The following is a 27,222-nucleotide window of genomic DNA, read 5'->3' as shown; positions in this document are numbered from 1 at the left end:
GTTCAGATTTGCATGATATTATTAAAGATATTCCAGAATCCTGTAAGAATAGGAAAAAAAAATAGTAACCCATTCAGATTAGTCTTCAGGACATATTTTTCTGGGCTCCCTGCATTATATATACTTGTACAGCCCCTGGTGGGCCTGGAAGAAGCATCATCAAGGAAATGAGAATACCTCTGAAGCTCACATACAGGATAAAATCATAAAACTTTCAATTTGTCCAATACAAACAATAATGTATTGAACAGAGATTCAAGATTGCAGACAATAAAGAGAAAAATTTGACTCCATTATAGGTATAGATTAGTTTGAAAGAACTATTGTGTTTCTGCTCATCATCATTGTGTTCCACCACTGGCATTAGCTTTGTTAAGAGCTTACAAAACAAAATTAGAGATTTTTAAGTAGATTACTGTAATATTCCTATCTCTGAAACACACACACTAGCTCAATACCATGAGGACTTCATTGCTGAAAAAACTAACTCAACACGATGTAAACTCATGGCTTTACAACTTAAACAATGTGAAGGAAACAAGCCAGGGAAGTCTGCTCCCTACAAAAACTCTACAGATAGAAAGTGAAAATGTTAGTTACTCAGTTGTGTCCGACTCTATATGACCTGTGGACTGTAGCCCACCAGGTGCCTCTGTCCATAGGATTCTCCAGGCAAGAATACCAGGGTGGGTTGCCATTGCCTCCTCCAGGGGATCTTCCCAACCCAGGGATCAAACCCAAGTCTCCTGCATTACAAGCAGATTCTTTACCATCTGAGCCACTAGGGAAACACTATAGGTAGGGACAATTGCAAATGTTATAAAAGACGGGAAAAAAATGTCATATGTCTTGGACTCAGAGTACAAAAGGGAACAAGAATCCAAAAATCCACTTCCCCAATGATTTTTCTTTGAGCGACTAAATCTCTTTTTTACACAAATAAATATCAATGGGCAAGGGACAATAATCATCCCCATAAATGTATACACCTCTGTCTTTACAGTGGACACAAGAGAAACACATTTCTCTTATTCTCCTACCACCCTCCCTTGGAGTAAGTAAACCATATCTGTGATGGGACTTGACAGTCCCATCTACCTTGTGACTTGACTTTAAATATCCTTTTATTTCACTAGGACATCTCACTACTCTACAGAGCCTTCTGTTTAACTCCACTGCTTTTAACCTTTTGGAAAAAATATGTACATTCCAATTAGATTCTCTGTATTCTTCACTTTCACAATGTCTCTAACTCTACATGTACATAACTTTGCCTTTTAATGTATCTCACTATTAGACAATTCTTGCTCCTGATAATGTTCCCTCCTCCCCCATAAGCCTTAAATGGACATAAATGAAGCCAATGGCAGCTGCAGGAATATCTATCAAAAAAGAAACCTGAATCACTAATCTATTGGCGGCGGGGGTGGGTAGGGGGTGTTATACCCAAGGAATTAGCAACCATTCCCAAAAGCTAAAGGAAACTCTTTGGTGGCAAATGAACTAAGATAACCAATTAGTAAGAAAGCATTCTTCAATCACCAGCATATATCCCTTTATTCTTTTACAGTCAAAATTTAAGGGATTGAAGATGCAATAATTATAGAACTTGAGGCTAACAAACATAATTGGAAACAGGCTGGATTTTTTTTTCTTTAATTTCTATTCAGATAATCATTGTAGATTTGGCCTATACACCTCCCTGAACTCTCTTTGCTCTCTCATCTAAAATATAGTCTATAGTCTACTTAATATTATACATCATGGTACAGAAATTCTTGGAAGGTCTCCTTCACAAATGTCACTGGAGATGCTTTAGCTAAACGTTTTAGCTGTCATTTTGAAACAGTAATTTCAATTTGCTTTACCTGTAGAAAGTCCATAGGGTCACTGAGTCAGACATGACTGAAGTGACTGAGTATACAGACACAGAGCTGCAAAACACAGCATCTGGTAAAAATATAAAGAGGAGGCAAGAACAAGAGTCAGCTTTTTCACATGAATCAGTGAATTTAAAATTTAAGCTATGAACTATTGTGTCTATAGTTATACATATGTGTATATATGTTATGTAAGCATAATACTATCTTACTGACAATGATATGAGCAAATCAGATTATAAAATTGTTTAAAGATCTATTCTGATTGGTTTAGAAATAAATAAGCATTTATATAAATTGAGTATTCTTAAAATTTTTAGAAATTAAGTAAATTAAATTAATATTTCCAATATGCACAAAAATGTATTTTATAATAGCTTTTTATTATTTATATTATATATAATATGATTATATTTTATTGCATATGTTATTAAATATTATTATATTACTGTAATACTATTACTAAAATACTAATTTATATAAATTACTATTTATTACATACAACTGTTTTATATTATTTTAGTATGTGTTTTATTAAATATTATTTTATTTTTTATTATAGAAATCACCAAGACATTCTAAGAGTTCAAGTAAACATAATTTTAGGTATGTCTGTGGCAAACAAGACTTATTTAGCATTTTTTTTTTTCATAAGAATGTCTTCTCAATTATCAGTGTTAGGTACAATATAAACATACATTTTTATTCTACTCTAGCATATTCTCTCAAGAAAAGCAAGTACATTTGTACATGTTTAATAATCAAATAGGCTAGGGTTACACATACTAGATGTTTACAATGATAAAAAAATTTGCGTTTAAGCAAATTGAATCATTACTCTGAAAAATGTTAATTTAACAGTAACTATGTTTTATAGTAGGGGCTTCCCTGGTGGCTCAGACAGTAAAAATCTGCCTGCAATGCAGGCGACCTGGGTTCGATCCCTGGGTTGGGAAGATCTCCTGAAGAAGGAAATGGTAACCCACTCCAGTATTCTTGCCTGAAGAATTCCACACAGAGGAGTCTGGTGGGCTACGTCCATGGGGTCACAGAGAGTCAGACATGATTGAGTGACTAACACTTATGTTTTATAGTATGACACCTGGAAGACATTTTTCAAGATCACTCGGTAACTTAAAGCCTTAGACTTACGCTATATTAAGTTAATTAATGAAACCTGAAAGTTGCTCAGTCATGTCTGAATCTTGGCGATCCCATGGACTATACAGTACATGGAATTCTCCAGGCCCAAATACTGGAGTGGGTAGCTGTTCCCTCCTCCAGGGGATCTTCCCAACCCAGGGATTGAATCCAGGTCTCCACATTGCAAGCGGATTCTTTACCAGCTGAGACACAAGGGAAGCCCAAGAATACTGGAGTAAGTTGCCATTTCCTGCTCCAGGGGATCTTCTTGACTCAGCTATCAAACCTAAGTCTGCTGCAATGGCAGGAGGATTCTTTACCACTGAGCTACCTGGGAAGCCAGTAAGATAGGATGCTGAAGTGTAATTTTAAGTTTATATACATTTTTTCCAATTTTTACAGTACAGAGCAGCTATGAATATTATATCTGAAATAAGTATTAAGTTAAGTTCAGTTGCTCAGTTGTGTCTGACTCTTTGCAACCCCATGGACAGCAGCATGCCAGGCTTCCCTGCCCATCACCAACTCCCAAAGCCTACTCAAACTCATGTCCATTGTGACAGTGATGCCATCCAACCATCTTATCCTCTGTCCTCACCTTCTCCTCCTGCCTTCAATCTTTCCCAGCATCAGGGTCTTTTCCAATGAGTTGGTTCTTCACATCAGGTGCCCAAAATATTGGAGTGTCAGCTTCAGCATCAGTCCTTCCAATAAATATTCAGGACCAATTTCCTTTAGGATGGACTGGTTGGATCTCCTTGCTGTCCAAGGGACTCTCAAGGGACTCTCCAAAACCACAGTTCAAAAGCATCGATTTTTCAGCACTCAGTTTTCTTTATAGTCCAAATCTCAGATCCATACATGACTACTGGGAAAATCATAGCTTTGACTAGATGGACCTTTGTTGGTAAACTAATGTCTTTGCTTTTCAATATGCTATCTAGGTTTCTCATAGCTTTCCTTCCAAGGAGCGAGTATCTTTTAATTTCATGGCTACAGTCACCATCTGCAGTGATTTTGGAGTCCAAAAAATAAAGTCTCTCAGTTTCCATTGTTTCCTCATGTATTTGCCATGAAGTGATGGGACCAGATGCCATGATCTTAGTTTTCTGAATGTTGAGCTTTAAGCCAACATTTTCACTCTTCTTTTTCACTTTCATAAGAGGCTCTTTAGTTCCTCTTCACTTTCTGCCATAAGGGTGGTGTCACCTGCATTATCTGAGGTTATTGATATTTTTCCCGGCAATCTTGATTCCAGCTTGTGCTTCATCCAGCCCAGCATTCTACATAATGTACTCTGAATATAAATTAAATAAGCAGGGTGACAATATACAGCCTTGACATACTCCTTGGCTAATTTGGAACCCATCTGTTGTTCCATGTTGTTGCTTCTTGACCTGCATACAGATTTCTCAAGAGGCAGGTCAGGTGGTCTAGTATTCCCATCTCTTCAAGAAGTTTCCAGAGTTTGTTGTGATCCACACAGTCAAAAGCTTTGGCATAGTCAATAAAGCAGAGGTAGATGTGTTTCTGGAACTCTCTTGCCTTTTTGATGATCCAGTGGATGTTGGCAATTTGATCTCTGGTTCCTCTGCCTTTTCTAAATCCAGCTTGAACATCTGGAAGTTCACAGTTCATGTACTATTGATAGCCTGGTTTGGAGAATTTTGAGAATTACTTTGCTAGCATCTAAGATGAATGCAACTGTGTGCTAGTATATAGCCGTGAAAATTGTGAGATGTATACTCATGCGTTCTCCTCAGTTCAGTTCAGTCACTCAGTCATGTCCGACTCTTTGCGACCCCATGAATTGCAGCACGCCAGGCCTCCCTGTCCATCACCAACTCCCGGAGTTCACTCAGACTCACGTCCATCGAGTCGGTGATGGCATCCAGCCATCTCATTCTCTGTCGTCCTCTTCTCCTCCTGCCCCCAATCCCTCCCAGCATCAGAGTCTTTTCCAATGAGTCAACTCTTTGCATGAGGTGGCCAAAGTACTGGAGTTTCAGCTTTAGCATCATTCCATCCAAAGAACACCCAGGACTGATCTCCTTTAGAATGGACTGGTTGGATCACCTGGCAATCCAAGGGACTCTCAAGAGTCTTCTTCAACACCACAGTTCAAAAGCATTAATTCTTCGGTGCTCAGCTTTCTTCACAGTCCAACTCTCACATCCATACATTACTACTGGAAAAACCATAGCCTTGATTAGACGGACCTTTGTTGGCAAACTAATGTCCCTGCTTTTCAATATGCTATCTAGGTTGGTCATAACTTTCCTTCCGAGGAGTAAGTGTCTTTTAATTTCATGGCTGCAGTCACCATCTGCAGTGATTTTGGAGCCCAGAAAAGTAAAGTCTGACACTGTTTCCACTGTTTCCCCATCTATTTGCCATGAAGTGATGGGACCAGATGCCTGGTCAGCTACAAAATTCTACTGTATGAAAGAAGTGTATCATTATCTATCTCATAGTTACTGTGGGAAATTGATGTTATTGTGGTTAAAAATTATACTCAATAAATGTCAGAGACTCTATTAGGAGCAAGAGAAGAACAATTTTATATATAGGATGTACAGGATCAATTTTTGTTAAAGAAAAGCAAAATAGTTTTATTCCAAAATAAGATTTTTTTCCTAGAATTAGAGGAAAATGTATGACAAGACCTAATTGAATATATAAACTTGTATAACATTCATGAAAAGGGATTTTTATTTGCTTGGGTCAAAGCTGGCTAAAGTTCAGTGGATGTACTAAGATTGTTTAAAAAGAACTTTGGTTTAAAAATTACACTGATTCAAAATTAGAATTTAAGTTTTTCTCTGTAAAAATGACAAAATTTTCTTAAGTTTAAAAAGGGGTTTCTCTTTACATTCTGGGTAATCTTTTAAGGCAAAGATATTGTGTCTCAGAATAAGTAAGTCTACATTATGGTGACTTTTATCACGTCCTGTTAAATAGCTGAGTATTGTTACTAACTCATGATTCTATTTAATCCCACATTCAAACTTCATGACAACTTTTGACTTTTTCCATCCCCAAGTCAAATCCAAAATGGTATATTTTGCACCTAAAACTGTCTTTGAGATCTTCCAGGGCTTCTAGGAAATTATAAAGAATTTGTTCTTTGGCCTTGTAAAAAGAGAAAGGCTAAAAATAATTTTGTTTGTACATAATCTGGTACATACTAAAATGAAGGAAATAACAAGATATACCTGTGGCGGATTCATTTCGATGTTTGGCAAAACTAATACAATATTGTAAAGTTTAAAAATAAAATAAAATTAAAAAATAAATAAATAAATAAAAAGTAAGGATTCTACATATTCTCTGATCAAGATCAAATAAAATCTAAAATAACTGACAAAAACTTCAAATAAAACATTCTTGATATAGACTTTTTAATTTTAAGATGTGAGTTATATATCAAGCCTAGATATCAGTCTAAATTAGTATAAATAAGAGAAGATTTCAAATGTAGTAATTTCAAAAGGAAACTTAAATTTCAGCTATTTATGATATGATAAAAATGTAAGATGATGTTAGTGAGAAGTTGACTATTAAATAAAATCTGAATTTTAAAAATGCATTGCATGCTTTCTCTCCAAATTTCCATTATATATCTTTTCCTTTGTGATGTAGAATTATCATAACATAGGATCACATATCCATCTCTATAAGCCCAAACTCACTATTTAATTTCTAGAGTAAATGATATTTATGGCCACAATGTTATCTTTGAAAATTAGAATCAAAGTATGAACATATCTTGAAAGATTTTCTTTTAATTACCAGAATACAAATTCAGTGAATTTTGTGGTATAGAATAACTAGCAAAGTGGGTAGATATGGGGAATAGGTAATGGTAAAATAGTGTTTGGAGGTGGGTATTGACCTCTTCCTACTAAAAGAAAGCTGGGGTACTGTCTGAAACCAGCAGCTTGTGCCATATGGTGATAAATATATAATACAATTTATTAAAAGGATGACACATGGAGATGAAGAAAGTGTCAGTGAGATAAATGTTTCATGTTTCACAGTGGCAAATATACTTTGTTTATAGTCAGCAAATCAAAAACTAAATACATAATCATAATATTTAGAGTTATAGAGCTAACCATCAACATTAAAATTAGAAATTGAAATCCTTATTTACTCCACTACCTAATTCCCAGAGGAGATGATACACTTATCTAAGAAAATGAACAGCTTTTTGAATGCCACAATGAATTAAAAAACATATCCATGAATACACCTACCCTGATAAAATTTCAAATATCCCAGAATAAATACTAAAGTTATAAAAGCCTATAGAGTAAGAAGAAAGACAATGAGAGAAAAGATAAACATATGTTTAAGTTACAAGAGTCGGGTTGATGACCAAACTTTCAAACACCAATTCTGAAGATGAAAATACAAAGGAGCATGGTTCAACATAAAAAAACAAAAACAACTTTATATTATTTTACAGTGTTACATTTTCTAATTATGTGGTATTTTATTGGGAAATAAGTAGTTTTTCTAGCTTACTAAATAAGAAAAAACTAGTTTCATATTGAAGAATTTTTTTTCTAGTCAATCAAAAGCAACTACTTAAACATTGTCAGTGAAAAAATTATATGGGGAGGGAAAATGGGGCTGAAATATTTACAATACAATGAAGAAGCTAAGTAAGACAGTGAAACAAAAATTTAAAAACAACGCAACAGCATTTTACTGAAGTAAGCATGCTAAGAAAGAACTATTAAAAGATTCATGTGTATATAATCATAAGAAACAGCATCTAGAAAACAGGAATTGTAGTTTATTCAGATGTAGGTCTGAGGCTTAGAGGTACTTACTAGTATTTCTCTAAGTGTCAGGCCCCATAGCAGTAAAGCAAAAAATAATTCTATCAATGTACACTTGTATAAAAATTTCATTGAAATGTATTTTAAATATAAAGGACCATGGACAATTACCAGAAAACATGCGTATTTAACTATATATGCTTTTACATTTAAAATACATTTTTAACAGTTATTTTCCCCTCATACTCTATTGTACCCTACCCTATACATGGGTATCATATTCCTCTACTCATTACATCCTTTTTTTTTTTTTTCCAGCAGTAATGACCTATTTTAGAGGAATAAGCAAAATATAGTGAAATATGCATCTTAATATACTGATGGATAACCATGTAAAAGTAACAAATGTTTGTGACTGTATTTAATGTTCCTTTCTTCTGAATATATTTAATATCAGAAATAAGCACTTATATTTTTTCTAATTAACTGTGAATGCCAAGAAAAATTTTTAGACACATATTTTACTTTACCATATTTTTTGTAATGCTAAGTGAATTTAATTTCCCACTAATATCAGTGAAGAGAGCTAACTGACTGTATAACTTACTTCTCTTGGAAATATATATATATATATATAAATGAAGTCCAGGAGCAGACAAGCTGAAAGAGCTTTTAAATCTCCTCCGCTTTGTCTTGAGGACATAAAGTCCTAATCTCCAGAGATAAAAGTGAATCAGAAAAATACTGTCAGTTCTAGAAAAGCAGCACCACTTCAAATAATCTAAATTCCTATGAAGAGGTTAAGGTTATTTGGGTTGCCCTTGCCCTTAACACATGACAACAATGAATAAAAATCTTCTTTAGGAGGATATAAACTAGTGAAAATCCTTTAATCATTTCTACAATTTTTATATTTGATATTCAATACTATGTTACTCAATAACTGACAAAAAAAAAAATTACACCATTAATACAAAGCAAAGACACATACAAACAAAAGAGTAAAAACAGACTCAGACAAAATCTGTATGATGTAATAATCCCAATAATGCTTAATATGATAAAATGATAGAAAACAAGATAGAAAATTGGCAGAGGACTGGAATATAAATTTATAAAATTCAGTAAAAATAGATGGGTTTGACAAGATATACAGATGAAAAGAGAATGAGTTAGAAGACAGGTTTAAAGAAAATATTCAGAATGGAAGCAGAAAATAAAAATAGATATAAATACAGAGGAGAGAGTAACATAGAGAACAGTAATGTAGTCTAACATGGATAGTTGGAGATTTGGAAAGAGAGCAGTAATAAATCAGCCCAAAGCAATATCTGAAGAAAAAATGACTAAGAAAGTTTCAAAAATGATGAAAAATATCCAGCTACAGATTTAATAATCCACATAAGAAGGAGGGGCAAAGATTAAAAAAAAAAAACGTTTAAGTTACTAAATAAAGGCATAGAAGGACATATAAGTCAGTTGGGAATTGAAAGGCCAAGTTGCCAGACAGAAGAAAAATGTCCTGAAGTGAGCTCAATCTTGTGTGATGCTTTGTTCCTCTAAATTTTCATTAATTCTTAAATTGGCTGAACGAACAACCAGAACTCTTAAAGCCAGAGTTTTTGTGAAAGTAGTGAGACTATGGATTGAAAGTTAAATTTCAGAACTGCTAAGACAGTCAAACTTGAGGGGACAAGATCTGATAGAAAAAAGAACTACAGAGAAATCTGTCCTAGCACCCCACCTCGCACAAGGGATGTTTTTATTTCCTTAGACTGTATGAGACTTTTAAAATCTACAAAGAAGGGAGCAACTAAACTAAAAAGAGCCTTTACCAATTCCATTGTATTGGGAATACAAAGAATAGCATTTACAGACCACCAGGTTTGTCATTTGAGAACTCACAAGGCATACATTCTAGGAGCAAAGGCAAACCCAAAATGATACACCTTAAGAAAACTAAAGGCAAATTTAATTGCTGCTGCCTCTAACTGGAATAATGTGATCAGACTATATATAAGCCCTTATTGTAGGAAAACAGTATCAGTCAAAGTCTCTAAACTGGAACTTTCCAACAAAACTTTCTGTTACTGTGGAAGTGTTGTAGCCACGCGTTCTGGGAAACAAACTCACTCAGAAGGACAATGCAGATAGTGGAGTGCAATTTATCACACCAGCGGGCCCAAGGCAGAGTCTCCTCTTAGCCAAGGACCCCGACCAGCATTTGTGAAAATCTTTTATACCCTAAGTGTACGTGTCTGAACCCACCACTCCAAATTCCTTGAGACTGAAATAAACCAAGGAAAATACAATCCCAAGAACCCCATCATTCACGTGCTATGTGCTCATGTGCTCAAACAGGCAAACAATTAGCCAATAATCACTAAACCCGAGGTTACACTCCGAATGATACGGAAAAATTTTTGGCCTGTCTGGAGGAAGGGGTGATTAGTGTATGTTTTCTCTTAGGCGATGAGTAACCTAGATACGATCTTCAAGGTTCCCTTGTCTGGAGGGGGTCTTATCCTTCTATTGTTTTCATAGGCACTAAACACAGAGTTCAGAGTCCATTGGAAAGGTGGCCAAGCATGATCAGCATGAACAGGCCTAAGATGGAGTCCAGGCCCTAAGAATTCTTTATTCAGAAGCTGCAATGTCCAAAATTATATCCAGTAACCACACGTGATTACTGAACACTTGAAAGGTGGCTACATGACTTAGGAACACAATTTTAATTCTATTTCATCTTAATTATTTAAAATTTTAATTTCAATAGCTGCGTACAATGAATGGACACTTTAATAAACAGTCCATTGTTTTTGTTTTGTCCAAAATGTCTAGCACTCAATCAAAATTTATTAGATATAACAAGAGATAAGAATAATAATAGTTAAGAGGTGAAAAGCAGGTAATAGAAAGAGTATACAGACAATACTATTTCTGGAGTTTTCATATACTTGTACACCTGATGTATTAAGGGAATTAGCCAAAGAGAAATATGGAAGATCATGAAAGCAGGAAAGAAAAAACAAGGGACATAATGTCAAGTGGAATCCACATGTCAACATAATGACACAGGAAACTGGCATGTAAGTTGCACTTAAGAAGCTGTCTTATCTCAAAGAAAAGGCTGTGCTTTTATTTTTATTTTTACAAATATGTCTGTCACTGAATACAGGTTGTTCTAGGGGGACAAAGATTACCAAGTAATTCTCCTTCTTTCCATATCTGGGCAAAATCAAGTCATCTGAAGAGGCTACAATATAAATTATAGGATTGAAGTACAAATTGGAGAATGTGCACACAGAGGTGAATTAAACTGATATCCAAGTTGTGACTGCATCCTCTATAACAGAAAAGGGTTCCATACACTGATAGTATCCTCTAAAGCAGTAGTTATTTAAAAAAATGATACCCAGACGAGTAGTATCAGCAATACCCAAGGAACTTGCTAGATGTGTCAGTTCTTAGGCCAGTATTCTCAATCGTGTCTTTTACCTCTTTTTACATACTATCATTTTAAGTATAATTTTAAAATCTATGATAGGGACTTCCATTATCTGAAGCTTCTGCATGTGTCTCTCCAAGATCATTTTTTCCCTTGATTGTTCTTCACATCAATGTTTCCTTATGTGCTAACTTGCTTTTAATTCAACAAAGAATTTTTGACATTATGTTATTTATAATTTCTTCTGCCTCACTTAAAATTTTTCATTTACATATGAGCCACCCTATGTACTTTAAGTAAGAGTTTGAATCTTAAACTACAATTAGAAGGACAGGGAAAACAAAGGCTAGAGAGGATGGATCTGTGTTTCAGGGAATTTGAAAATTCAAGAATCTTAAGGGAGGCACCACAGGAGATGGAAGCTTCTGAAAAGCACCAGAGGACATGATTCCTTGACAGGCTTGAACAGTCCCAGGCAAAACGTTACATTTATCACTTACATATACTACATGCCTACTTTAAGCGGTCACCAAAAATACTAGCTAATATTTTTTTTAATTCCACTTTCCATCTCAAGCAAATTTTTCTCATCAGCTAATTCAAACTGAAACCCTACATGCAGACAAACTAGGAAAAGTAATTTCCAGTCTTTCAGACCTTTTGGCACAGAAGGAATGTTAGAGCATTGGAATGAAGCTGTTTGTCAAATAAAGAATTTGGATACATCCTATGATTATATTGTTTTTGCCCCTCACTGGTTGCCTAAATGGTTTCCTTATCACTACCTAAGTGTGACTTTGAAAATAAGTAGTGTATTTTGTAATTCCATCTAACCTGGGTTAAGGAGGATTCAAAAGGAAGGGGATGCTGCTAAAGTACAATATTATGTTTAGAAATAAAAGATTTTAGATAAAATAGCAGCTCTGCTTTTATTATGAATCATGTCACAAAGGACAGATTTCTTCCACTAGCATCCTGTCTTGTACACAGATGCATCTTAATAAATGTTGCTGCCTGTCTATCATCATTTCATCAAATACTCAAAGCTTATCTTCTCTGGGAAATAGAACCTTGATTCTGGTAGGCAGATTGGGCCCATTTATTTCAAATAACTCTATTTAACTGTACGTAAATGCTTTTGTAAGTCCAAACTTCATAAAGATAAAAGAGATTTTTTTAAACTAACTCTGTCTATACTCTCTAAAAAGTTAAAATATTTTACTTTTTATGCTATTGGCCTTTAGATAAAATAAAGTACTATTTCTTCCTGCACTTAAGCATTTCTTCCTCAAAATTCAGTAAACTGAGGTACAGATTGGGCTGCCCCTCTATTTTAAAAGATTGGAAAATCTCTATACCCCACTCCTCTGCCAGAACAGGACATCATGTCTTCTTGCTGACAATCTGAGTATGAAAAACAATTGATGTTTCCCCTGTACAAAAAATCTAGCTATAGATTAACATAAAATTGTTACAGTAATAAATTTGAAGCCCATAAGAGAAGATCAATAATGGTGGTGTCACACCCAAGGTAAAGCAGAAATAGCTCTATAAGAAGTTGAGATAATAAAATGTTCTGTAAAACCTGAAAAACAGGCAGTAAAAAATCCCCCCAAAATCTAAGAAGGAATCCAAATTATATTAAAGTAACAGACTCTAAGAGATGAATCTAGAGACAAAATTTCTGGGTTTGCTTACCAATTTCATCATTTGTGCGTTTCTTACCAGTTATGCTCTTCAGTTTTCCAATCTGAAAAGTGGCAATAATTATAGTGTCTATCTCACTAGGTTGCTGTCAACAAACACTGAAGAGCTGATAACGTGCAGTCATAATTTTTGCCTATCAAGGAATAAACTCAGGAATGAACAACAAGTACAGAATAAAAAATATTTCATATGTATTCCATAACACAAACTATTATGCAATTTTAGGGAAATGAGCAATTATAAAAAATACCAGATATATTAGCTCAGTTAGTAAAGAATCCACCTGCAATGCCGGAGACCTGGGTTCAATCCCTGGGTTGGGAAGATCCCCTGGAGAAGGGGACAGCTAACCATTCCAGTATTCTGTCCTGAAGAATTCCACGGACTATATAGTCCATGGGGTCACAAAGAGTCGGACAGGACCGAGCAACTTTCACTTTCACCAAATATGTTTAAGAATGAAGAATGGGATTATTAGAATACATCTAAATTTGAGAGATTATTAAAATATATCTAAAATTTGAATTACATTAATATTTATAGTTGCAGATATTTTATTGGAAACTTTAAATATTGGGCACCCCAGGGCCAGTCCCCACAGAACCTCGTGCCTGAGCAGCTGGTTGGCCAGGCTGGAGCTGGCTGGAGGCAGACGTGAGCAGGGTGGAGCCAAGATGGCAGTTGCACTTGATGCAAATAGTTCATCTGGAGTCCAGATGCTTTCCTACTATGTCTCAACCACACTCTGAGCACAGAGAAAGAAGAGGTGATGGGGCTGTGCATAGAATTGAATGATGACTTAAGGAGTGACCCCAAGTTTACATATACTAGAACTGAAATCCACACAGTTGCTGAAAAGTTTGACACTGTCAGAATTGTTCACATTCATTCTGTCATTGTCTTGCGGCGTTCTGATAAGAGGAAGGGTGGAGTGGAAATTTCTCCAGAGCAGCTGTCTGAGGCTTTAACTGAGATAGAGAGGTTGGCTAAACTAACCGGTGGTACCCTGAGAGTTGTGGGCTGGTATCATTCCCATCCCCATATAATGGTTAGGCCTTCCCATGTTGATGTTCACACACAAGCCATGTAACAGATTATGGAGCAAAGCTTTGTAGGGCTTGTATTTTCTTGTTTCCTACAAGATAAAAATACGAAGATTGGACAGGTACTCTATACTTGCTTTCAATCCATTAAGGCCCAAAAGAGCTCAGAGTATAAGAGAATTGAAATCCCAATTCATATTGTACCCCCATCAAACCACTGGGAAAGTGTGCCTTGAGTCAGCAATTGAGTTGCCCAAGATCCTGTATCAAGAGGGGCAAGATGCACATAGGAGGATCCACAGCCTTCCACATCTGGATTCAGTAACCAAGATCCATAACGGCTCAGTGTTTACTAAGAATCTGTGCAGGTCAGCACTCAGCGGACCTCTACTACAGTGGTTGGAGGACAGACTGGAGAGAAACCAAAAGCATTTACAGGGGTTGCAACAAGAAAAGAAAGAGTTTATGCAAGAACTTTCATCTCTAGAATAAAGCAGGAGACAAATGGGAAAGGATGAAAATATTCAGGTGTAAAATTAATTAAGCTAAATCAGTTTTGAAGAAGAGACATTTGGAGGACTCACATTACCTGACTGCAGACTTACTATGAAGCTACAGGGATCAAGACAGCATGGTATATATGGCCAAATGATTTTGATAAAGGTACACAAGCAATTCAATGGAGGAAGGGTAATAGTCTTTTCAATAAATGAAGTTGGTGCAATTTGCAAAGAAAATGAAGTTTGCCCTAAACTGCATACCTTATACAAAAATTAATTGAAAATATATCATAAGCTTAGATGTAAGATATAAAAAGATGTAAAACTATAAAACTTTTAGGAAAAAAAAATCTTGGGAAAAAAAAAAACCTGGGCTAGGCAATAAATTCTTGGCCTTCACCCCAAAACACAATCTGAAAAGGAAAAAATTGATATATTGGACTTCATCAAAATTAAAAACTTTTGCCCTGCAAAGAATTTAAGAGGAAGAAATTATTGGGAGAAATTACTTGCAAACCATTTATCTAGACCAATATAGAATATACTGTATGAAGTCAAGAGTGAAATATAAACAATCCAATTAGTAAATGAGCAGAAGACATGAATAGACATAGCACTAAAGAGGAAATGTGGACGGCAAGCAAGCACAAGAAAAGATGTTGAATCTTACTAGTAATCGGGGGATGCAAATTAAAACCACAAGGAATTTTGACTATGAGAACAGCTAAAGAAAAAATACTGAAAATGGGGACTTCCCTGGCAGTTCAGTGGTTGAGACTCTGCCTTTCAATGCTGGGGGAATGGGTTTGATCCCTAGCTGGGGAACTAAGATGCCACATGCCTCAGTGTGTGGCCAAAATTTTTTGAAAAAATAGTGAAAATACCAGATGCTGCTGAGCATATGAGCTGGATGGAATGCAAAACGGTAAGTCACTCTGAAAAAAAAAAAAAAAAAGTCTGAAAACTTCTAATAAACACACACATACTTTAATACCTCAGCAATTATTTTCCTGGACATGTATCCCACAGAAATGAAAACCTATTTTGGCACAAGATGTTCTTAGCACTTTCATTTGTAATAACACCAAACAGGACAACCTAGATGTCCAGCAGATGAGCATGTGGTTAAACCAACCACGCATACCATGGGAACTACCCTGCAATGTAAGGAAAGAGACTATTGATACACACAACTTGGATGAACCTCAAGCACATTATGAGGAACGAAAAATGCCAGTATTAAAAGGTCTCCTACTGTATGACTGTATTTGTATAACATTTCCAGTTTTTAAAATGACAAAATTATAGAAGTGAAGAACATATTAATGGTTGCCAGGGATAGGGACTGGATCGGGTATGAGATATAGGTGATTATAAAGGGTAACACAAGAAGTTCCTTTGTGCTGATGGAACAGTTCCATATCTTGATTGTGGTGCTGATTACATGAATGTCTAAAATGCACTAAAACTATACAGAGCTACAAACACCCACAAATGAATGCATGTAAAACCTGGTGAAACCAAATAAGGTCTATACTCTCGTTAGTAGTATGATACCACTGTCAATATGTTGATTTTGAAGTTGCACTGTAGTTATGTGTAAGATCTTACTGCTGGGGAAAACTGGGACTCTGTGTACTATTTTTGCAACTTCCTGTTAATCTGTGGTTATTGCCAAATAAAAAGTTGTAAATATTAAATAAGGAAAAAACATTTAAAAATTGAAAAGTAAGAAGGTGGCTTCTAAATCTAGAAGTTGGAAAAGAGCAAAATAATCTTAAAAAAAGTGGGTGGAAGGAAGTAGTAGAGTTACTTATAGTAATAGAGATTTGCAAAATGGAAAACAAAAACAATATGAAATATGAAGAAGAATGAAAGCTTGATCTTTGAAAAAACTAAGAAAATGCATTAAATACCAAAATTAGACATTAAGAGGATATAGAGGTAAAGAATGTTAAATTTTTTCTTGAAAAAAAAAAAAGGTAAAAAATATTTTAACAAAATATAAAGAAAATTAATTAAAAAAAAAAAATCTGGAGCCATCTCTGACTTGGCATCATGGCTGCCCTCAGACCCCTCGTGAAGCCTAAGATCATCAAAAAGAGGACCAAGAAGTTCATTAGGCATCAGTCAGACCGATATGTCAAAATCAAGCGGAACTGGCAGAAGCCCAGAGGCGTTGACAACAGGGTGCACGGAAGATTCAAGGGCCAGATCTTGATGCCCAACATCGGTTAAGGGAGCAACAAGAAAACCAAGCACATGCTGCCCAGCAGCTTCTGGAAGTTCCTGGTCCACAACGTCAAGGAGCTTGAGGAGCTGCTGATGTGCAACAAATCTTACTGTGCTGAGATTGCTCACAACGTCTCCTCCAAGAACCATAAGGCCACTGTAGAAAGAGCAGCCCAGCTGGCCATCAGAATCACCAATCCCAATGCCAGACCGCACAGTGAGGAAAATGAAGACAGCTCGTGTGGACATTTTGTTTGTGATAATAAAAGCATAAAACCTGACCAAAAAAAAAAATCTGATTTAAGTTATTACTGTTTAAAAATGTAACAATCTAGAAGAACGGGACGGGGAGAGAGGTGGAAGGGATGTTCATGAGGGAAGCGACATAGGTATCAGTTCAGTTCAGTCACTCAGTCATGTCCGACTCTTTGCGACCCCATGAATCGCAGCACGCCAGGCCTCCCTGTCCATCACCAACTCCCGGAGTTCACTCAGACTCATGTCCATCGAGTCAGTGATGTGATCCAGCCATCTCATCCTCTGTCGTCCCCTTCTCCTCCTGCCCCCAATCTCTCCCAGCATCAGAGTCTTTTCCAATGAGTCAACTCTTTGCATGAGGTGGCCAAAGTACTGGAATTTCAGCTTTAGCATCATTCCTTCCAAAGAAATCCCAGGGCTGATCTCCTTCAGAATGGACTGGTTGGATCTCCTGGCAATCCAAGGAAATCTCAAGAGTCTTCTCCAACACCACAGTGCAAAAGCATCAATTCTTCGGCGCTCAGCTTTCTTCACAGTCCAACTCTCACATCCATACATGACCACAGGAAAAACCATAGCCTTGACTAGACGGACCTTTGTTGGCAAACTAATGTCTGTGCTTTTGAATATGCTATCTAGGTTGGTCATAACTTTCCTTCCAAGGAGTAAGCGTCTTTTAATTTCATGGCTTCAGTCACCATCTGCAGTGATTTTGGAGCTCCAAAAAATAAGGTCTGCACTGTTTCCACTGTTTCCCCATCTATTTCCCATGAAGTGATGGGACTGGATGCCATGATCTTCGTTTTCTGAATGTTGAGCTTTAAGCCAACTTTTTCACTCTCCACTTTGACTTTCATTAAGAGGCTTTTGAGTTCCTCTTCACTTTATGCCATAAGGGTGGTGTCATCTGCATATCTGAGGTTATTGATATTTCTCCTGACAATCTTGATTCCAGCTTGTGCTTCTTCCAGTCCAGTGTTTCTCATGATGTACTCTTCATATAAGTTAAATAAACAGGGTGACAATATACAGCCTTGATATATTCCTTTTCCTATTTGGAATCAGTCTGTTGTTCCATGTCCAGTTCTAACTGTTGTTTCCTGACCTGCATACAGATTCCTCAAGAGGCAGATCAGGTGGTCTGGTATTCCCATCTCTTTCACGATTTCCCACATAGGTATAGATATTGCTGATTCTTGTTGAAGCTTGGCAGAAACAAACACAATACTGTAAAGCAATTATCCTTCAATTAAAAATAAATAAATTCAATTGAAAATGAAATATGTAGTATAAATCAAATAAAAAATATTAGTTGGAGAATGTGTTTTATGTTATATTTACATTATTATATAGTAAATACATATTGATATGTTAAATATATTTATGCATAGTATACAAGTATAAAATAATCAGATGTTGATAAATTTCATGAAGGATAAAAAAGCCTAAAGCAATAGAGACAAGTGTGACATATATGGCACTCATAAGTGGTACCTTTGTGAAGGTGACATTACTGCAGAGACCTAAATGAAGTGACAGAGTGGGTCAAGCAGATATCTCTAGGCACAACATGAGAGCATTAGAGACAAAGCAAAGAAAAAGCACAAATACTCTTGACAGCATTAATCCAATGGTCCAGAGACACCATGGAAGCCAGTGTGGTATAAGCTGAGTGATGGAGATGAAAGAAAATGAGGTCAGAGAGGTAGAAGCCAGGAAAGTAGCAACAGAACAAGGAACATCAAAATGTGGTCCCTCAGGTCAAATAAGGAGACTGATTCCAAAAGGAGGAGGTGACCAATCATCCCATTTTACTCAGGATGCTCCTGACTTTATCACTAACACCCCATGTACAGGGAAACATTCAGTCCCCAAGAAACCAGGACATTGGATACTAACTGATGAACACTGAAAACTGACATTAGAATTGACCAGATGGAAACCTTTTTGACCTTGAAAAGAGCCTAATAGTGGGAAAAAGGCTGATTTTCTTACGTGTTCAAGATAATATAAGAGGAAATACCAGGATCAGGTTCATAAAGAATACACATATCTTTCAGAGTTTTTCTATAAAAGGAAATGGAAAATGGGACAATAGATCAAGGGCTTTGATTTATTTTCTTTTAGTTAAAAATTTGTATCTCTACTCAACTCTGTCCATATAATGACTTTCTTAATTCATCAGGCATGATATGTATACTACCCTATAACATTCTTTCTGCTGTAGACTGAATGTCTGCTTCCCCTAAAAATTCTAATGTTAAATCCTATCCCCAATGTGATGGTATTTGGATTTGGAGTCTTTGGCAGTTGATTAGATCAAGAGGGTAGAGTTCCTATGGAGAATCAGTGCCCTTATAAGACATCTAAGGGAGCTCCTTTCCTCCTTGTGGGGACTCAGTACAAAAAGAGCCTTCTTTAAAAAAGGATCTGCATCTCACTGGACACTGAATATGCCAGCATATCAATCTTGAATTCCCTGGCATCTAGAACTGTGGTACTAGGTATAAAGTTCTATTTTACAAGCTGCTCGGACTGTGATAGTCTGTCCTAGCAGCTGAAATGTCCTAAGATGTGGCCCAAGTAATTCTTATGATTAAGGTATTTAGGGAAACCCACCAATATTTAACAATCCCATTCCAAAATCCTTCTCCTATATTTCTAAATATATGAACCCAACATTTTCCTTGAGGCCCATTTAATATGTTATGTTTTCCATAATATAGATTTTATTATATCCTCTAATTCTTTTGGTTTATGGGGTCTTTAATGGACCTTGACATACATCATATTCCTGAACCCATAGTAGATTTTAAATTTCTCCTGGATAGTGACACATTGCTATTTCTTCTATCTCTGCACTGTGTTCAGTATATGTTATATGGTTAAATGCTTATTAGCTTGTTTAAATCATTTATGCAATTCTAGCATATCTGCAGTGTAACCATGAGGTTTTAGAAACAAAAGAGGTCTTAATTTTAAGAATAATTTATGAAGATTACTGTGCTCTAAGTAAGCTCATAGATTTATAACATAGCACCTTCTAATGGATATGCCCAGATCCTCCCTGCAGTCTTTTGACTAGGTACTGAAACAGGTTTACTATGCTGCTTTAGCTGAAAGATGCTTTGCTGCAAATAACCACTTCATTATTATTTATCTCAGAGTAATAAAAATGAATTATTCTCATTTTTAGGCAGGGATATACGAATAGTCAAGGCACAATTGCAGTGCTTTCTTCTTCTCTTAGAGGTGTAATTTAAATTCTGAGATACTCCAAATGAGAAATTAGAATGACTTTTGCTTCATTTATAAAACCTGACAGCTTAATTCCAAATACTTTGGAGATTTAATTAATGAGAAGTGAATCAACCCTTCAACATTAAAAAGAAAATCCATAATTTGGCCTCTTTCTGTAAGCAGAGTGAAATGTCAAAGTATTTTAGGCAAACAGGATTTTTCATAACTTTTATGATGTAAATGTTTCATAATAATGTCAAAACTTCTGCTGCATTAAGCCAGCATGTAACTGATCCAATACAAATTGCCCATGACATTAAATGGTATTGATGTCTTACCAAAGAGATAAACTTGGCTGTGGAAAGCGGGCCAAGCCCTCTAAGCAGTTAAAGAAAGATATTTGGGGTATCAAGTGGCCAAGCTACTAACCACTCCTGGAATTGCTTGCCTGTAGCAGCAGCTCAGAGGTGTGCCTGCTTAACCTGAAGTCACAGGAGTAGAAGGATCTAAATTAGAACTGACAGTCAGGTTTTGTATGGTAATTCTCTATTTGCACCAGTTTTTCTTTTTACTCAGCCTTTAGCCATCTACAGTGAATTCATTAAAAAGCACTAGAAGCTGCAAATTCTGTAGGACTAAATGCCTGGCCTAGACAGCAAATGCAAATGTTGACAAATGTGATCTCCCCAGGTCACTACATTCATGCCACTTTCCAGAGGATATGTATTTTTCCTTCAATGATCAGGACAGATTACTGGCTACAAATAATTTGATAATAGCTCACATTATAATACTGTGTACATGCATCTGCAATTATAGAAGATTTTGATAGATATCACAAAGCCTTTAGTTTATGAATCATGGTAACTTTTTCTACAATTACTTATTAATGGACTACAAAAAAACTAAGACAAGTTAGAAACATGAAGAATGAGAATATTTTGTTATAAGTGTCAAAAGGAATACAAACACTTTGCCAAGGTAAGATAATACTGAAAATAATGTTTCAAATAAATAAAAAGGCTTAAAAAGCTAAAATGCAATAGAAAGATTAGGCGTACTGCATAGTGCTTAAAGGGCTGCCCAGGTGGCGCTAGTGGTAAAGAACCCGCCTCTCAGTGCAGGAGATAGAAGAGACAAGTGTTCAACCCCTTGGTTGGTAAGATCCCTTGGAGGAGGGCGTGGCAACCCACTCCAGTATTCTTACCTGGAGAATCCCATGGACAGAGGAGTCTAATGGGCTACAGCCCTTGGGGTAGCAAAGAGCTGGACACAAATGAAGCGACTTAGCACACGCACACACATAGTGCTTCAGATCAGATCAGTCGCTCAGTCGTGTCCGACTCTTTGCGACCCTATGAATCGCAGCACGCCAGGCCTCCCTGTCCATCACCAAATCCCAGAGTTCACTCAGACTCATGTCCATCGAGTCAGCGATGCCATCACCATCTCATCCTCTGTCGTCCCCTTCTCCTCCTGCCCCCAATCCCTCCCAGCATCAGAGTCTTTTCCAATGAGTCAACTCTTCGCATGAGGTGGCCAAAGTACTGGAGTTTCAGCTTCAGCATCATTCCCTCCAAAGAAATCCCAGGGCTGATCTCCTTCAGAATGGACATAGTGCTTAAAAGGGAAATAAAAGGAAGGATAGAAATGATGGTAACTTTTATTCCAACTAAAAAATTGGAATGTTTTTTATGGTTATATAGAATTAGTTCAACACTGAATTAGTTAGAGTAGGTAGTGAATCTCTGGAAATATTTAAGCGAAGCATATGGGGTTCAAGTAGTGCTTTTCAATCTTGCTTTGAATATGCCCCCTGTTAAAAATACCTTTGACACGATCCTTAACAAATACATGCAGGCTTTAGGAAACAATATTTACCTCTGATACTAATATACTTCAATATTTTCTAGACTATACAGGCATTGAATGCATGTGATTGATACCTGATATATTCTAATTTTCTATTCTATGTTCAAAATAAAAACTAGTGTATGACCCTGAAGATTAATTTTTGCATGTCATTAATGTTTTACAATGCACACTTTGAAAACCATAAATAAATGTCCCCTTAAATCTCTTTCAATCTTATAATTGTACTAAAATAAAACATTAGTACACAACAAAATGACTGGGGGTAGGGGAACCTTCACACATCTATTGCTTGGATAAACTAAATCTGACTTATAAATGACTCATATAGCTGAGAAGAGATTTCTTCCCAGTTATATAGTAAAAGTCTTATGGTTCAGTCACTAAGTTTTTTCCAACTCTTTTGCAACCCCATGGACTATAGCCCGCCAGGCTCCTCTGTCCATGGGATTGTGTCTTAGTCCATTTAGGCTGCTATTATAAAGTTGGTTAGCTTATAAACATCAGAATTTATACCTCACTGTTCTAGAAGCTGGAAAGTCAAAGATAAAGGCAGCAGTCTGGTCACATTTCACTGAACGCCCCCTTCCTGATTTGTAACCAGCAGCTTCTCCATGTGTCCTCATATGATGTGAGGGGCAAGGGATATCTTTGTGTTTTATAAAGTGCTATTTATATTCCTGAGAGCTCCATTCTCATGAGCATCCCCCAAAGGCCCACCTACTATCATCATATTTGGGGATGAGGATTTTGATATATAAAGTTGGGGCAACACAAAAATTTAGATCATAGCATCCGGAAATTGAGAAAGGCAAGGGAAGAACCCCAGTCACCAGTGTCAGGGGCACTGTTGCAGTGCTCATTGCCCAAGATCCTGTGGGTCCTCTTAAGCTGAGCAGCCCCATGAACTCTAAACTGAAAATAAACAATGGATCTTTGATTTCAGTGTTCATGGTCATAGGTCTGTGTGTCTAGCTCCACTCACAAGAAAAGCTGAAGATCTCAGTACTTTGTGGAACGATTATCACTGGCCTGGAGAAGGGCACAGCTACCCACCCCAGTATTCTTACCTGGAGAATTCCATGGACAGAAGAGTCTGGTGGGCTACAGTCCATGTAGTCACAAAAAGTCTGACATGACTGAGCGACTATCATTTTCACTTTCACTTTCACTTAATACTGACCATCACAATACTGGCTACTAACTCTAATTTGTATATTACAGTAAAAGTATAATCAAAATAAAATCGTAGAGAAATATGGAGAAATGCGTCAACCCATTACTCTGTTTTTCATATATAACTTTACAATGTGCTTTTTGAAGTGTTACATGTGGTCCAACATGTCTTCACTCTATTTACTCTAAGCCAGTTTGGGTAAAATTATATAAATAAAAGTGGCGGAGGTATAGTATAAAAAGTTGATATCAAAAATGGGAGAGTCCTGATTTAAATCCCCATGTATTCTTCCTTAATGTACCTCAGTTCAGTTCAGTAGCTCAGCCATGTCCGACTCTTTGTGACCCCATGGACTGCAGCATACCACTCTTCCCTGTCCATCACCAACACCTGGAGCTTGCTCAAACTCATGTCCATCGAGTTGGTGCTGCCATCCAACCATCTCATCCTTTATCATCCCCTTCCCATCCTGCCTTCAATCTTTCCCAGCATCAGGGTCTTTTCCAATGAGTCAGTTCTTCACATCAGGTGGCCAAAGTATTAGAACTTCAGAAAAGAAAAGAGGTGCATCATAATTGCTTCAGAAAAACACATATGATGATGCCAGTGGACACATCACCAGAGAATACTGAGATGTATCTGAAGGGTATGTGAGGGAACAATTCAGACACTATTCATTCAACAAACATTTACAAACCACCCAGCATGTGTAAGGTACTATGATTAATACTGAGATAGTAAACAAGAGACATAAATCCTGTTATCATAGATATTATTAATAATTAGGGGAGCTATATAATAAATAAATGCATCAGTTCAGTTCAGTCCAGTTTCTCAGTCATGTCCGACTCTTTGCGACCCCGTGGACTGTAGCATGCCAGTATTCCCTGTCCATCACCAACTCCCAGAGCCTACTCAAACTCATGTCCTTTGCATCAGTGATGCCATCCAACCATCTTATCCTCTGTCCTCCCTTTCTCCTCCTGCTCTCAATCTTTCCCATCATCAAATTTTTTTCCAATGAGTCAGTTCTTTGCATGAGGTGGCCAAAGGATTGAAGTTTCAGCATCAGTCCTTCCAATGAATATTCAGGACTGATTTCCTTTAGGATTGACTGGTTTGATCTCCTTGTAGTCCCAGGGACTCTTAAAGAGTCTTCTCCAAAACTACAGTTCAAAAGCATCAAAACCACAGCCTTGACTAGATGGACCTTTGTTGGCAAAGTAATGTCTCTGCTTTTTAATATGCTGTCTAGTTTTGTCATAGCTTTTCTTCCAAGGAGCAAGTGTCTTTTAATTTCAAGACTGCAGTCACCATCTGCAGTGATTTGGGAACCCAAGAAAATAGTCTTTCACTGTTTCCAGCATTTCCCCATCTATTTGCCAGGGAGTGATGGAACTAGATGCCATGATCTTAGTTTTTTGAATGCTGAATTTTAACCCAGCAGTATCACTCTCCTCTTTCACTTTCATCAAGAGGCTCTTTAGTTCCTCTTCACTTTCTGCCATTAGACTGGTGTCATCTGCATATCTGAGGTCACTGATATTTTCCCCAACAATCTTGATTCCAGCTTGTGCTTCATCCAGTCTGGCATTTGGCATGATGTACTCTGCATATAAGTTAAATTAGCAAGGTGACAATATTCAGCCCTGACATACTCCTTTCCCAATTTGGAACCAGTCTGCTCTCACATGTCTGGTTCTGTTTGTTCCTGACTTACATACAGATTTCTCAGGAGACAGGTATGATATGCCCATCTCTTTAAGAATTTTCCACAGTTTGTTGTGATTCACACAGTCAAAGGATTTAGCATAGTCAATGAAGCAGAAGTAGATGCTTTTCTGGAATTCTTTTGCTTTTTCTAGGATCCAACGGATGTTGGCAATTTGATCTCTGGTTCCTTTGCCTTTTCTAAATCCATCTTGAACATCTGGAAGCTCTTGGTTCACATACTGTTGAAGCCTAGCTAGGAGCATTTTGAGCATTACTTTGCTAGGATACCTAAAAGTCATGATTTTCTCATCTGTAAATTGGGCCTCAAACTTGTGGAGTTACAGTGAAGGTTAAGCCACAAAAAGAGTGCTTAGAAGAAGTCAGAGCCAAGCAGTAGGAGCTCATGGAAATATGACAACAAAACGTCATATAGTCCCATATGGAATCCTGGAACAGTTGAAGGACATTAGGTAAAAAGTAAGGAAATCTGAATAGAAGTTAGACTTTAGTTAATAATGATATACCAATATAGGCAAATGAATTTTAACAATTTACTTTAAGATTTCTAATTTAAGATTTCTTAAATAGAGCAAACTGGGTGTAGAGTATGGAAACTTGTTGAACTATCTTTGCAGTGTTCTTGCAAACATAAAACGATTCTAAAATTTAAAGTTTATTGAAAAGAATGCCTAGAACAAATCACAAAATTATTTAATATCCATATATATATATAAAGCTTGTGAATATATGTATGCATATATGCGTAAGTATGTATGTAGATGATGGGCTTCCCAGACGGCTCATGTGGTGAAGAATCTGTCTGCCAGTACAGCAGATACATATGTGGGTTTGATCCCTGGGTTAGGAAAATTCTGGAAAATTCCATGGATAGAGAAGCCTGGCGGGCTGTAGTCCATGGGGTGGCAAAGAGTAGAACATGACTAATGTCAACTGAACACTACTACTATTATATATGTAGATACATACCTTATACATATATGCATACTTACAAGTATTTGATTAAATACATATGTGTATACACATATTGTAGCAAATACTCATAAATGTATACATATATATAATGAACTTATATATACATATGTATACATAGGAGATAATGGATTTCTAAAAAGATTTCTCCTCAACTTTTGAAAGTTCTCAAAATCTTGAGAGTTACATAAAATAAGATAGAATTAAGAGACATTAATTTTTTTTCTTCAGTTTTCATTTTTAAATTTCATAACAGATTCAGTTAGGTTTTCCTTGAGTTTCTCTTTTTTCACTAATTAAGCAGATATAGTCTACATAAATCTGTATTAGAGCAATGACTAAACCATCTTCTGAATATGGGAGCTAGGTTGCACTCTAATGAGGGTATAGTTTTACTTAAGAGCGGACCAAAAGATTTAACTGAAAGGCCAATAGTCATAACCAGCTTAATTGGCTATTAGTAGGTTTACCCTGTTGATGTTGTTAGTTTGGAATTCTCCATGCTTATGCAACAGTTACCATTTGACATTAAAGCTAATTTTATTTCACATTTTCTTAGGCCTCAAATTATTATTTTCAACCGTTCAGCTTGCATTTACTGACATAATTAAGGTAGACAAATTCACCATGTTGGAATCATTTTAAAATGTTCATTTAATAATACAGCCTAACATCTGTTTCCTAAGATCAAAATACCAAAAAATACAAAATAGATTCTTCCCATTCACCCTGCCTCTCCCAAAACATGTGGCCAACAGGTGCCATATTATCAGGAACATGTACCTTGGAATTAGACTGAGGTGTGATACTGGTCCTGCCACAATATTTGTGTGGGCTTTGATTTTTCAAACCTAAAAATAAGCAATGATATAAAATCTTAGATATCTGAAAAGGATTAAAAGCTCTCTGAGATAATAGGGCCATCAGCCCAGGTACCTCTCTAACCTTTACCAACACTTTCTTATAACATTCCATGACTGCATTCCACTCCGTATTTTTTCTCCAGTCTCTCAGTTTCCTCTTCACTTTTATTCAAAATATTATTTATTTTCTAGACTTTTGTAATCATCTCCCTAGTCCTCCATCTTGCCTAAAATTCAAATTTTTACTAACATCAAAGCTAAATTTCTTTCTCCTCCAATCAACTTCATTTGCTGATTAAATATTTAGCTTACAAGTTAATTGCTTAATGTAACTAGTGATAACTATAATCAGCAAATATCAGAAAC

At 36.4% G+C, this 27,222-nt stretch overlaps 1 long non-coding RNA gene and 2 pseudogenes across 26 annotated transcripts in view; 2 read left to right on the top strand and 1 right to left on the bottom strand.

The window, feature by feature from the left end:
* The window catches only part of LOC147366889 (uncharacterized), a 1,020,561-nt gene that overhangs the window by 279,178 nt on the left and 714,161 nt on the right, over positions 1-27,222 (bottom strand). The window contains exon 6 of one of the 26 annotated variants that reach the window (XR_015169129.1): positions 21,082-21,861. The exons of the other annotated variants lie outside the window; for them this stretch is intronic. This is a non-coding gene — a long non-coding RNA (uncharacterized LOC147366889). Of the gene's footprint in view, positions 1-21,081; positions 21,862-27,222 lie in introns of those variants that run through there. 26 annotated transcript variants of the gene reach the window in all.
* On the top strand, positions 13,659-14,717 carry LOC147366897 (lys-63-specific deubiquitinase BRCC36 pseudogene; annotated as a pseudogene).
* On the top strand, positions 16,549-20,669 carry LOC147366896 (large ribosomal subunit protein eL32 pseudogene; annotated as a pseudogene).

This window comes from Bos grunniens, chromosome 8 (assembly GCF_055505025.1).
Source record: "Bos grunniens cultivar Pamir isolate PY7600 chromosome 8, Bosgru_T2T1.0, whole genome shotgun sequence".
NCBI classification, from domain to species: domain Eukaryota; kingdom Metazoa; phylum Chordata; class Mammalia; order Artiodactyla; family Bovidae; genus Bos; species Bos grunniens.
Note: the sequence above shows the minus strand (reverse complement) of the source record. Positions and strands in the feature narration are given on the sequence as shown.